The sequence below is a fragment of the Zosterops lateralis genome (assembly GCF_965231275.1).
Source record: "Zosterops lateralis genome assembly, chromosome: 2".
NCBI lineage: Eukaryota > Metazoa > Chordata > Aves > Passeriformes > Zosteropidae > Zosterops > Zosterops lateralis.
Window position 1 is genome coordinate 94,176,276 of NC_139763.1, and position 13,975 is coordinate 94,190,250.

Genomic DNA, 13,975 nt, shown 5'->3' on the forward strand with positions numbered 1-13,975 from the left:
CTCTTTGAGGAAAAAGTTGTCACTAGCCCACCCAAACCTCTTTGCACTGAAGATCCTTTCTCACTGTTCCCATGTGTGCCCACACAGGCAAATTTGTTCACAGCTCCCTGGGGAAGAGTTGCACTGTGCAGCATGAGTAGGGAATGGCTCCAGAAGCCCTCGCAAAATGCACAGGTGACAGCAGATGCTGAGGGAACAGGTCAGGCTTTGTTTTCATCTGTGTGCCAGCCTGGAGAATTGGCCTGGTGCTGGAAACATATGCCAAAGGATGTCCTAAAAGTAGGTTGAAAACAGGAAATTCAGCTGTGTTGACTAATTGTCCCTAGTGAAACATGTCCTTTTTTTTCACCACCCTTATCTCAAATGCACTGTCTTGGTTAGCAGAACATTATCTCTGGTTTCAGCTCTGAGAGACTCTTAAACTTATTCTGCCTATAAGGTCAAAGGAGGGCCCCAATTTCAAATTTTACTCTTTTCCAATGCTCTTTTCTTCTAGCTCCAAAACTATCTTCTGCCTTCATCTTCAACTTTCCCAAATCTCATCCTGATCTAGTGTCCCTCATTACGTGGCTGCTGAAATTTTTCTGCCCAATTTCTCTGTAATGTTTCATTGTGTCTTTAACCAGCAATTATACATCAGAGATCAAAAGAAGCCTTTCTCCATTCCAATAAGATGCTTCTGAGACTACAATTTTGCCTGTGTACATAAGGCTACTTTATTGTCTCTGCTCTTCTAAATCAAACTGATGGCCATTGCCCCCCAGCTTTTCTTCCTCATGTTTTTCCTCTAATGATCTCTGCCTCTTATGCCATCTCCTCCATAGTCTGAACAATTTGCAGTCTAGGATCTCCTTTGATATTGTCCTCCCAAACCCCCACACTTATGGATCATTCCCTGATACGAAACAGCACAGACACTGTAGCTGCTAGTTTGCTTCACCCAGGGAACATGTATCCCCAACTGCTGTTGGCTAATTAGAAGATATGATGTGGTCTAATAGGCTTGGCTGTTAAATACAAACCCCCTCAGCTGCAAAATGCTGGGTAACGTTGCTGGCAGCTCTTAATTTTCTGCTCCTCTTCTATTTTCTTATTACACTAAGTAAATATGACCCTTTCTTCTTCTCTCCTAGAACAATCTATTTAGCAGACATTCAAATATGTAAGTAGTGAAGGTGATAGAAATGCACACTAATGGAGCACTGAGGCTATAATTTGAATACACACAGAGCCGAGGCTATTCAATCACTGTTATGGGAGAGTAGGCGAGTTTCCCAGCTCCACAGTCCAGAGAAAAGGGATGGATCAGGGAGAGATGAGTGCTAAGAGTTACATCAGATTCTTAAGTCTGTCAGACATAAATATTGCAACTGAGATATAGGTAACTATAATTTGATTTTGTGTTATCATATCACTGCACCTTTTTCTTTAGAATGAGCTTTTAGACAACACATCCATGCTTTTATGACCACAATCATGCAATTGCTATGGCCAGAAGAAGGTCCAAGTGACTGATAGTGCAGCAGGCACCTAGAAGCCACCAACCTGTGTAGCAGCAAGGTATGGAACTATCTATGCCAGTGTCTGCCTCAAGACATGAAAACTCAGGTCTCAAAATCACCAGAACATACGATGGAACTTCATTACTCAGCTGATCAACATGTAGAAGAGAAAAAAAAATAGCATGAAAAGAAGGGTGAGGAATTAGATTTCTAGAAAGTATATGTGTGATAAAGCCAGATTCTGTCTGGAGTTCAAAAACCAAAAGGATGAAGATGATACAGGAAGAGAAAAAATCAGCCAATTTGAGATCTAGAATAAGGAAGTGTGAATGAAAGTAGATCTTTTCTCCAGTTCAGCAAGTGCAAGTGTGTATGCTGGACCATCATAGTTCCTGACACACCTAAATTCCTAAATTTGTACTTCTCATGGCCTTTAACTGTTTTTTTTTTTAATTCCAAAATCAGACACAACAAGGCTCAAATGGATACTAGTACACAGACATAGCTGTCATCTACCTTCCTTGCCACCAGACTGGATCAGATAGCAAGAAATGACCACTATTATTTCCTTCATTACAAATTTAGTGAAGTGGTGACATATTTATCAAGCCGTCTTACAGTCTGGATGATGGCACCAACACCTAAGAGATGTTTTGAATATGCAATGATAAACTATCTTCAGGGACTTGTAGCATTGCCTATTTTTAGTCTTAATTTACCTTCAACATAATGTGGGGAAAAGAAGCAAAAAGGGAAGGTTTTAGCTCTCAGGTTCATCTTCAAAGAGCTTAGCTATGTTAGGCTGTCACTTGTGACTTAGGAATCCTTCTTCTTTGTATATAAAGATTGGATTTGCCATAAAACCGTGCCCATTTTTTGCTTTGTACAGATTACACCCGAAGAAATAAGGTCAGGAAAAGCAATACCTAAATGAAGCCACTTACAATAATATTTGCCTGCCCTGCATATATCTATGCTAAATGGTCAAAAAGTAGGAAGGCTTCCTTCTATTGCTACTCTTGGTGTGGTAAGCAGGAAGGACAGGTGTGGAACCTTCCAGAGGCATGAAGATGACTTCTTGACATAGTTCAGAAGCAGCAGGAAAAAAAAGTCAGCTTAAACCATCTTTAATAAAAGCTGTGCACAGCAAGCACAGTCTCAGCCATAAGCAGCTTTACACTGCAAGCATAACACAGAGAGACCAGAAACAGCACATACTACAGAGACCAAGTCTCACTTTCAGTGGTGATTCACAGGGGCAATTGAGGACAAAATTAATGTAAGTAGGGGAGAAAAACTGACATTGCTGTGGAAACCATTTCACTTCATGGCATTTTAAGTCTAACTAAATTCCCAGCAATGAATCAGTGTAGTTTTGTGTTATTCTACTATTGCAGCCAGCCCAGAGTGGGCCATGGTGACAAATATCTTCCAGGCTATCTCCATGAAGCAGAAGCCCCTACTGTTTCAGCCAAAATGCCTGTAGTGACAGTATATGCTTTATGTGGTTCAGCTAGGACTGGGAAACCTGATCTCATAAACTTTGTCAGCATGAATTACATTTTTATTATATTAAATGGTGTCCTGGCGTTTGCCCATACACCACATCACAGCTCAGCAAACACATATACAGGCCCCTCTGCCAGAGCGTGCAGGCATGGGGGCAAAGCTGTGGTTGTTGTGAGGCCTCCCATCTCTGAGCCTGTCCAATTTGGTCATGATTGACATCTCAGCTGAGATGTTTCATCAGTGTAAGTTCCCCCTTCCTGCCTCATTCTTAAGCTTTCAGTGTAGGCGCTTGGTCCTGTGTCTGTTCAGAGGAAGCACCATGACCTACACGTCTGCCCCTGACCTTTAGCCTGATCAATAAAACTACAAATTGGTCTTTTCTTATCCTCGACACTTTAGTCATAAAATCCCTATTGAGATGGAATGAAACACTGAACTTTATGTCTAGGCATTGTGAACATGTTTCGTGGCAGGGGAGAGACTGGCAGTATTTCAGCTATCAAATATACAACCCTCTTTCACTCACTCTCTGTGCAGCAATCCTGTGTGTGATATTTGAAACCTGTAGAATGACATTTTTGGTTCTATATTCACACATTTCCCCAAATATTCCAGAACAGCTATAACCTCTGCTGTGGTTATATAAATCTAATGTGCTTTAACAACACTTTTTTATTACCATGCATTTTTTCCCCTTTTGGTGATGTTCAGGAGGAAGAAAGGAAGAGGCCTCAGTGCTCTCAGAGAGGAACAGAGATCATTTTGGGAGAGAGTCAACAAGCCCAGTAAGAGTGCAATGCTAGATGGATGTGTAGTTTTTTGCTGGTATTTCTGTTGCCTGATGTTTTGTCCCTACAGGGGACTGCCTGTAGTGGGGCAAGGAGCATGAGAGGACATGGGAGGGCACAAACCAAGGCTTTTCATCTTCTTAAGCCTGGCACGGTGTTGGCAGACCTAAGCATCTGCCCTTCTGCAATAAACAGTACTTGGGTCTGCAAAAGCATGTAATGGGTGGGGGGTTTTATACCCACAGCCTTTATCATAAAATCAGAAGGGTTTTAACCTGGCTCTAAATGTGCTTGTTGTGTTACTTTACACCCATTGCAGAGCAATTCAGAGGGAGGGAGGAAGGAGGTTGTACCACACAGTTCTGTGCACAGCTTGAAAAATCTAATCCATCGTTACAGTGAAATAGCTGTTGGAGCCACATGCTTTCTTCATGCTGGCAAGAGTGTTGTGTATTTAGCATGCTCAGCTGCTAGTGGGGTTGTAAACCATACTTTTTACTCAGCTGCACTGCCATGAGATGGCCTTGAATAACCTCCTTTGTCACATCAGGGCTTTTCACTGGTGAAATGAAACATGACTGTGAATCAGAGGAAAAAAGAAAATCCTAACAGACTCTTCTAATTCCTTTTGGATAGCCAGGTCATTCCTTTTGCCAGGAAGGCTTGCCAGCATGTATATCCATCCATAAAACCCAGAAAGACAGATTCAGTCAATAAGGCAGACCAGAAGACGAAGAATCTTTGGGTTCTTGAAAGCCCAAGAGGAGTGGTATGAAAATAACAGCATCTCTTATGTGTCCCTCTGCTGCTGCTGTGTGCTACCTAACACTGCTGAGTCTGCAGACACGATTTCCTCTGCCTCAGCTTGCAGGAGAGCCCAGAAATACTGTGTTGGAATCACACAGCACATGTTCAAGGCAGGCAGGTGGCAGGTTCAAAGTGGAGCAAAGAAACAGCTCATTTATGTAATGCACAGTTGAGCTCTGGAGTACCTTTTCTCGGGATTTAATGGGTGCTGGAACCTCATGTGAGTTTCAGAACTAATCCGGTACAATCCTACAAGAAGAAAACATCAGAAGCTGCCTGATGCAGCTCTGCTGCTGTATTGTACAGGGAGTTCTTAAGCCAAAACTTGCTGGAGACTGGAAGAATGTACAGGGCAGGGGTTGCTATATACTGGCTCTGTTCTCTACTAAGAGTAGAGGTACCACTGTTGGCCACCGTCAGAGAGAGGACTCTGGGCTTCACAGAATGGATGCATCTGCTGTCACTGGTTTTACATAATCTTACATAATGCAGGATGTGACCAGACTCTTCTAGGTTTACATACTTCCACACAGAGAAATCCCCCCTTCAGGTAATAGAGGCTTTTCCTAAAGAGACTCTTAGTGACATCAGCTTTTAATGACATTGGATCCCTATATCTCATTCCAGAGATGGGACTTCCATCTTCACCCATTTATCCTTTATATAATTTGCTGGATGATCTTTGTGTTGTACCAGAGATCAGGTCTTTATTATAATACTGTATACTACAGTATCTTATTAGAAAAAAAGATGAGTTGTTCTTCGGAAGAACTAGTTGCCAAAAAAAGAAGATAAACAGAAGAAGAGGGACAGCAGAAGAGAGAAGGAGCACAAGTTGAGAAAAAAGTTGGTCTCATTGGAACTGCTAAAAAACCAGTTCACATCTCTCAACTCCCAAATGATGCCACATAAACGTCAGATATCATGCCACCTGGTCCAGTCCCAGGCTCATTTTAAACCCTACCTCAGAATGCTATTTTTTCCATTTTATTTAAAAGTGCTTCCTGATTTTATAGCTGAGTGTCCTTTCCTCTAGTGAAAAGCAGTGCTGTCTGACACAGGACAACAGCTCGGCTTTTGGTGGTGGTTATTGCTCTGTATTACTGTGACCATTTTCTTCGCTTTTGCAATGCCATTAAGGACTGAAGGAGGTGAGCAGTTAGAGGATAATACACCATTAGGGAGCAGCCCTAGCTGCACAATACATTTCAAGTACACCTATGTTCACCTCCCAGTTTCATCTGCAGTCCACGCTCTGTAAAAGGATATCAGCACTGATACAATTGAGACTTGCCCAGACACAAACTCTATTGGAAGCAATGACACAAGTAGACCACCATGATTTTAGCAGAACCAGGGTTTCATATTCCAGCTTCCCAATATGTTGTCTCATGTAATATTTGAGCATGGAACTTGAATAGCACCGTATGACATAAAATACGCTGCATACCAACAGATTTGTGTTGGACTTGATCTAGTCATTCTGACTTCTTTATTCATATGGTTGTGCTGTGCAAGGAATAAATATCTCTGGTACCAGATTTAGAAAGAGTGTATTTTATTGCAGACAAGAAGATATTATCTGCTCTGGTGGCAGTACGGGGGATTGATGGCAGTTTACAAAATGCAGAAACTCTGTGTGTGTGTGTTAATCTCTGATAGGCTTATCGCTGTACTAAACTGCTTCCATAAATCGTAGGCTTAATGCTGCTTTCAGGTACACCAGCACACACCCAGTAACTCCTGGAGAATTTTAAGATATATAAATTACAGCAAAATTTGATCCCTTGGAGTGTCACTATTTTTTTTACGCTCATCTTTTCATTAGGTGGAACACATAAACACTCGAGATTGTCACTTACCTCACCAAATTAAGCCTTGCTGGAAGGCAGCTGAAGATATCCACCGAGTACAGCTAGGAGAGGCAGATTCTATAAGCCCATTATATGGGGTGATTGATGTGGCATTAATTGTGACTGAGCTTGAGGTGTATGTTTGCCTTGTTTTTACAGTATATGGCTGGTCAACTCATAATGCATGTTGTACTCAAGTCTATGGAAAAAATATGAAGTTCACAGAGGAAAAATAAGAACAGAATTTACATTTCATTCATTTTTTCATGTCTGCTGTTTCTGCAATCTCAAAAATCAAAATGCATTTGTTGTATCCTAATCTACATCAAGCTGTCCTGCAGGAACATTCATTATTCTTTTATTGTCAGCAAAACACATTGAAACAAGGATATTAAACATCTGGCCAACATACATTTATGTGGCCCAAATGGCATATTCACGTTCTAAGAATATAAGAATTTCTTTGGAAACAAAAGTAGTTTTCCCTCTGATTTGGGAGAGAAGCTATACAATATGAGCTTACATAAATAAAGCAGTGTTCTCTACCTGAGACAATGCATAGCATGAAACGTTACCTGGGAAGTGCAAACTCCTGTCTTCTGCCACTAATCTCATTTCAAGTTTGATGAGGGCACTTAGACTTAACTAGTTTGCTGCAAAGCCAGGGTGATTGACAAAGAGACAAACTTAGGACTAGAGATAAAACAAAAAATGAATATTGCAAAAAAAAATCCCCAAAACCACCAAAAAACTTAAAGAAAAAGAAGAGCAGAGATTTACAGAAGAACAGGGAGCAGAAGAAGAACAAAAAAGGCAAAAATGTGTGGCCTTTTAGGACATGGGGTTGTTTTCACCCCAACAGAGAGGTCCCAGCTATGGCTGGTGGTAGGACCAAAGAGGGAGATGCTGTTTGCAGAGGTGTGAGAGCAGGCACAGCTCAGCTCCTGTGAGGCTGGTGTAAAAAAAAATATGAAAAGTTGGGAGGTAATCTCTCAAGCATCAGGTCACAACCCCAGCATCTCAAGGTTTTTCAGCCTCAGAGAATTTTCCTGCTGCCAGCACATTTTGGGTAAGAAAAGTGATTTTCTGCAGCAGTGGAAAAAGGCAAGAAAGGCAGTTCCAAAGGCTGAAATGTGAGGGAGGGTGGGAAGGATCAGTGGCACTTTGGGTGTCATCAGTCTGATGGAAAGGATAGTAGATTTCAGGAGATGTGTGAAGAAGAGAGATTGGCAGTAAGATTTTCAGATTTATAGGAGATGACAGATAGGTGATAGGGTCTGTCACCTTTCCTACACTTTTCTTGTCACTTCGCCCCCAATGCCCTTTATTCCTTTCTTACTCCCTGAAGTACATGGACTCCATTTCCAATTTGCTACCTTCCCTAAACCCCACAATCCCTTCCCTCTTCCTGAGCAGCTTTCTGTCTACATATACATCCTTCATCCCATCTATCATCCATCTGTGTCCTATCCCACTCTGCAAAACAGCTCTTCCAGGCAGCAGAGATTGCTGTCGTAGAAATGGAGGTACTGGGACAGAGCTAAGGAAGGTGGAAATGGTAGAGGAAGGAGAAGTGGGTACAAGTGCAAATGATGATTGCTGTTGTTGTAGAGGGCAACAAAGGCAGTATGTAGATTGGGCCTCTCCAGATAGGAGAGAAAAGGCACCAGGCTATCCTTTATGAAGCTTTGTCTTAATAGTGCTGCATGCCTTAGAGCAGTCTAAGTCACTGCAGTGTGCCAAGTCAAATGGGCATGGACAGAGGCAGGTCTGCTCCTATCCAAAACACACGTGGGCATTGGAAGTCACATACCCTGTAGCAGCTGTGGAGGCTGTAGCCTCCCTCCTGCCATGGGACCTCCAAGCCTGGACACAGCTGGCTGGCAGACTCAAGGTGCCAGAGAGGGACTGCAGGGAGTGCTGAACAGTAAAAGTAAGAGATGTGACACTGTGCCAGGTGGTGGGAGGTGGGGTAACTGGTGTGTCTCATGCATAAGGTGCACCAGCTGGCAGGGCTGCCAAGCCCCTGCCCACCCTGGGATGAGCAAGGCACAGGCAAAACACCACTCTGAAAGAAGACAAGGCTGAAAATGAGGTTAGATTCACAACAGCCAGACATGTAATTTCCATCATGCAAGACAGTTCTCCACCTTTATTCGACATGATAGTTAAGAAGCTTGGAAATAGCCAGGAGGAAAAAACAACCCTGTGATTGAGGCACTATCACAGAATTCAAATATCCATGGCTGCCTGATAAAAAACACTGCCACTTGTTTTGTTGGGTAATGAAAAAAACTTGTTTTTTCTCTTCTTCTGTTTTAAAATGAAATAAATTCTCTGTGTGATTTTTCAGATACCTTGATCACTTGGCATTATAAATTGAGGTAAGTATGTGCCCACCTTACAAATTCAGCTGGTGTACTTGTCCATTCCAGAATAACTAAATTATTGCGGTGTAATAGCTTGGAGTCCAGTTTTCAAAAGCCCTTATCAAGTGGTTTAAAAACTTGCATCATACCTTCTAGAGTACCTCCAGCACTTCTGACAGGTGATGTTTGTGAGTGGTGAGAGAATGGCTGCTGTATAAAGTAACACAAGTTTGATTTCTTTGGGACAAATTAAATGAGGAATGCAACAACAATAGCAATAATAATAGTAACAACATCATCAATAATAACGATAGAGTAGCACTCTTTTAGCTGAGCTCCAGTAACTGCTGCAGTGATGCTGCTGCCCTCAGCTGCTCATCCTCCCCTGTGACAGAGCCTTGCTGTCACAGAAGCTGAGCCAGTGGAAAGGGATACGTGTCTGGGTGCTTGGCTGTCCCCACACTCAGCCCTTGGTGGCTCTGGCTAACACAGAGCTGAGCTTTAGCCCACATTTTCCAGTGCTGCTCCAGAAGTAACAGCCTCCAGCAGTGAGGTGGGCTGGACTGCAGGGCTTTCAGGGCAGCACCCAGCACATGAAAATCAGAGCTGTTGTTTTTAATGAGAGGAATGAGGATGCCCGTGCCGTGTGTGAATACATATGTCCCTACCATAGGATTGCCACACTCATGACATCTGACAGGCTTTTCCATTGGGCGAAACCCTCTGTTTGGCAAGGAGAAATAAGCATTTCCAGAGAAGCAGAATGAGTAACCTTTTGTTAACCAGTAAGAAGAACAGTCAAAGCTTAAGAATTAAGTGATGCCCCCCCTGTCTGTCATAACCACAGACTGGTGCAGAAATCGTTGCCCTGGGGCTGCTCCATGTCCCCTGGTCCTGGGGTCAGCCATCGCCCATGAGCTGAGGCCAAGCCCTGCCCATCGCTCTGCCTGCAAAATGTCCACAGCTCTTCCTGTCAGCTGCAAACAGCTGTTGCTAGGGAACTGCGAAAAGTCAAAAAGACAGCAAAGGATGAGGGGAGAGCAGCAGCAGAGGGATGGCAGGACGCAGCTGGTGAAGGGGGAGGTGAAGGGGGAAGGGAGGCAAGAGGGTCAAGAAAAAGGAAGGACTGAAGAGCCTGGGGTGGGGGAATTGGTCCTCATCTTGCCGCAGAGAAACAATTCCCTGTCCCTCAAGGACTGTGTTTTCTTATAATCACTAAATAATTTCCCTTGACTTTGCTTGTGTGTTTGTGTGTTTGTATGTGTGTTTGTGTGTGTGTTTGTATGTGTGTTTTTATGTGTGTTTGTTTTTAACCTCTCTAGGACAAAGGTAAGATATCTTTTTATTTATTGTGCTTTCACATGATCCTGTTTTGTACTTAATTATCACCTCACTCTTCATTTCCTTCCTCTCTTTTAATAAAAAATTGCCACTCTTATTTTTGCTTTCATTCACTTTTAAGGACTGTTGCTCTTTTCCACTGAAGCATAGAAATTGTAGATATACCTCATCTGATAAATGCAGCTGAAACTAAAACAATAGTTTTCGTCTTTTGTCTTGAAATTTTCCTTCCTCCTGGAGTTAATGGGGTGCTGACAGATGTTCTCTCTCTGGGAAACATCAGGTTTATAAAGTTATTCACCACATAGAGCTACCTATGCTCCAGTCAAGATCTGCCTAATTTTTCTAAGAGCCTTTTTCAAAGCCAGCTGAACCCAGCAGCAGGTTGTCCCCATGCAAAACTAACTTTGGATTAGGCCATATCACTACAAATCCCTGCTGACTCATAGGTCATATGTAAGAAATCTGCATCTGGTGGCATTTGACTGCCCACTGAAGAGACTGGACACCATTAGAGCTGAGCTATGGGACCAAACCATAGCTCAGACTCTGGCATTAGGTCCTCTCAACAGATGCCTCGACGTCTCTGCCACTGTACTGTATTGAGTGGGTTGGAATGTGATAAGTGATGGTGTTTGAATTAGGGTGGATTCTAATTGTGGGCAGTATGAAAGCTCTCTGAGCAAATGCATCTAAATAAGGAACAAAATTATACAGTTCATTGCCAAACTGCAACAAGGAAACAAAATATTCTTTACAATTAAAAAAAATAAAATAGCAACATCATGTGGATAAAAAGGTCAGTAACAAGATATATATGGATAAAGTCATTAAAGAAAATAAAATAAGCTATGTGCAGAGTTTCCAAACTCAACTGTGGTTGCAATACTTCCAAAGAAAACCATGATATATAGTAAAAAGCTCTGTTTTATTGGTTTCAAATAGTGGAATGTATAATTGACTTATGGCAGGGGTGGGTGGTGGGATAGGTAGTATTTCACTTCCAAGCATTTGGTCCAAAATCAGCCTTGGTTAGCAGTGATTGAATGTTATTAGTGTTTGATGGGTCTCTGGTGGAACCTGTGAAATGCGTCGGAGGTTTCAGCGCACTTCCTGGTGGACAGGTGCCCACACCACTGAAACCACAGCTCTTTGGAGCTCGTTACATTCACACTCACTGCCAATCTCAGTGGAGAGGCTCACGGATGAATGGAGCATGGAGCAGTCTCCATGCTGATATTTCTTCTCTGCCAGTCCTGGGCTGAGGCACAGTAAGGAAAATACAGGGCTCAGTGGCCTGCTGTTCCTATCTATTTGTCAGAGCAAGGGAATATCTTTCAGCTTTCGGACCACAAGCGCGATAAAGGAAGATTACTGACCTTGCAAAAACCCATTCTTCCAGGAGAGGAAACAGGGAGGATTTAAGCCCTACATTACTGCTTGGTATCTTGTTCCAAATTTGTCAGGCTTCAGGAAGAAAAATTCTGTTTGTTGTGATCCTTATCAATCTTCTCTGCGGGACCAAAGGACCTTGACTGGGCTCTTCTGTAGAGCTTGCAGTTCTTTGTGACCAGTGGTACGCTCATTGAGAGGCATGATATACCTTCAGGATGCACAGAATAAAACAGTTTGATAAGAACCATGTAATTTTCTGCACTTGGAAAGCTCAGTCCATCCTCCCTATTCAGTGACAGGTGAGAGAACAGATCTCTGCAAATAAAGGCTTTGGCGCATCAGGCTTGGTCTTTGGAGGCTATTCACAGAGCTCCATGGCTCATGTTGCTTATTGACATTTACATTTTACATATTGCTTTCACCAAGCTGCTTCTTGGCAGACTAATAAATCCTCCTGGTTTTTGATGGCTGTTGGTCAGGCTTCTTCCCCCTGCCATCTCCAGGCCTTGCTAATTTCCCTCAGTAACCAGGAACTTCTTCTGCTTTGCTCCTGTATTCAAAGGCACTTGGCCTTGCAGTATCTGCCAGGCAGTTCAGCACCTGAGTCTGTTGTTACCCTAAGCAGACTGTGTTGGGTGGCTTGTTCATTAACCTCTTTGCTGCTATAGGAGGTATGCACTGCAGAAAGGCTTTGCAAAGACAAAGGGTTGAGACATGTTGAGAAGGTTGTGAAGGAAGAATTTCTGGGCAGTTACTGTGTGAGAAGCTCAGGAATTCCCTTACTGTGATGAAAATCCTCAATAACTTAGTCACTAGGGGCTGGATGACAACCAAAAGACACCACTCTTCTGACTTCCAATGGTACATTTTAGAAAGAGAAGTATTTGCATAGAGAAGTAGCTGAGTGCCAGACCTGTGACTACAGACTGGCCTTCCCTGTGCATTCTCTAGCCTCTTCATGCATCACAAAGCAAAAAAATCTGCTTTAGAATCACCCCTCTGAAGGAGTCTTCTCATTTTATTAACAATACAGGCCACACAGACAAATGGGTTTCGTAACCTAGGAAGCATTCACCTCATCCTAAGAGGTGTCTCTAATAGATGGAAGCAACATCACATGTAGCCACTTGTGTCTCCCCACTGATCATTGAGGGACTCTGACTGGACACTTGCTTTTCTGGGTTTTAGGAGGCTGAGCTCAGCTGGAACAAACCTTGTGCTTGACAGTCTCGGGATGACAGCAGGGGGGTTAAATGGTGGAATTATGAGTCATTTGAAGTTATGGTTCTCTTCTTACACTTTCAGTATTTCCTTAAGATAATGAATAGATCCCAGTATTATCCAGCAGGTCAATTTTGTCAGATATGATAAATTATGAACTAAACCAGAATACTACTTTTTGTGTCCAGAAGTGGTTCTCTGTGACCACGGAGATTGAGTAAGCTTTGAACTGGAAAGAAATAGAGTTGATGCTAATTGACTAGTTGTTTTTGTCATGAGCAGGTGGAAAAGTGCAGCTGTGGTTGCTGTCAATATGAGACAACAGCATGGTCAGTGGGGTATAAAGCAGTAAATGGTGAAAGATTGATTTGTGCTACCTAACAGACTGAATAACAAAAGGGCGATGGTTTGATCAGGTGTTGTAGAGGTGAGAGCTCCTGCATCAAGCCCAGCAAAGCCTTAGCCAGAGCAATGGAAACTGGAGAGGAATTGGACAGGCTCTCCAGAATGCCAGTGCTGACAAAGCAATACTTTGCAACAAGGAGGATCAGCGAGGCAGAGCCTCAGCCAAACAATTGAGCATAATTCACTCAAAGTAACATTTTCTCAGTGGCCTTTCATGTGAAGAGACCAATATCAGAGGATATATGAAGAAATTGTAAGAAGTGCTTTGCAAATTTCAGACAGAAATGCCACTTCTTGGCACTCAGGAAGAGGAATTCTGTATGTCTGCATTGTAGTCTTCACCCTACATCAGTTTGCATGGATTTTGTTGTTGTTGGTGGTGGTGGTAAGAGAAATATTTGCTTTTAAAGAATTCCCCTTTCACTGCAGGCAGATGTTTTCAGCTGTCATTTCTTTTTTCTCCAGTGTTGAACTTTTCTTCCATTATCTGTACTCCCTCACCCATCCATTCAACATGAGTCCTTCTAGCAAGCAGGTTCACATCATCTAAACTTCAGTTTCCATCCTGTGATGAGGAGATGGAAAGCTCAACATAAGCAGTATCAGAAGCAGCAGTTTTAATTCCTTTATTTCCTTGGAGCAAATTAGACTTCAGTTTGGAGGACTTATGGCTTTTTGTGGTCTCTTTTTTACTGTTCTTCATATTCCAGTATCAATTGAAGGTTTTGGGAAGGAAAACCCTGGAAGTGAGGTCTGTGGGAATTTCAAACATAAACGTATTTATT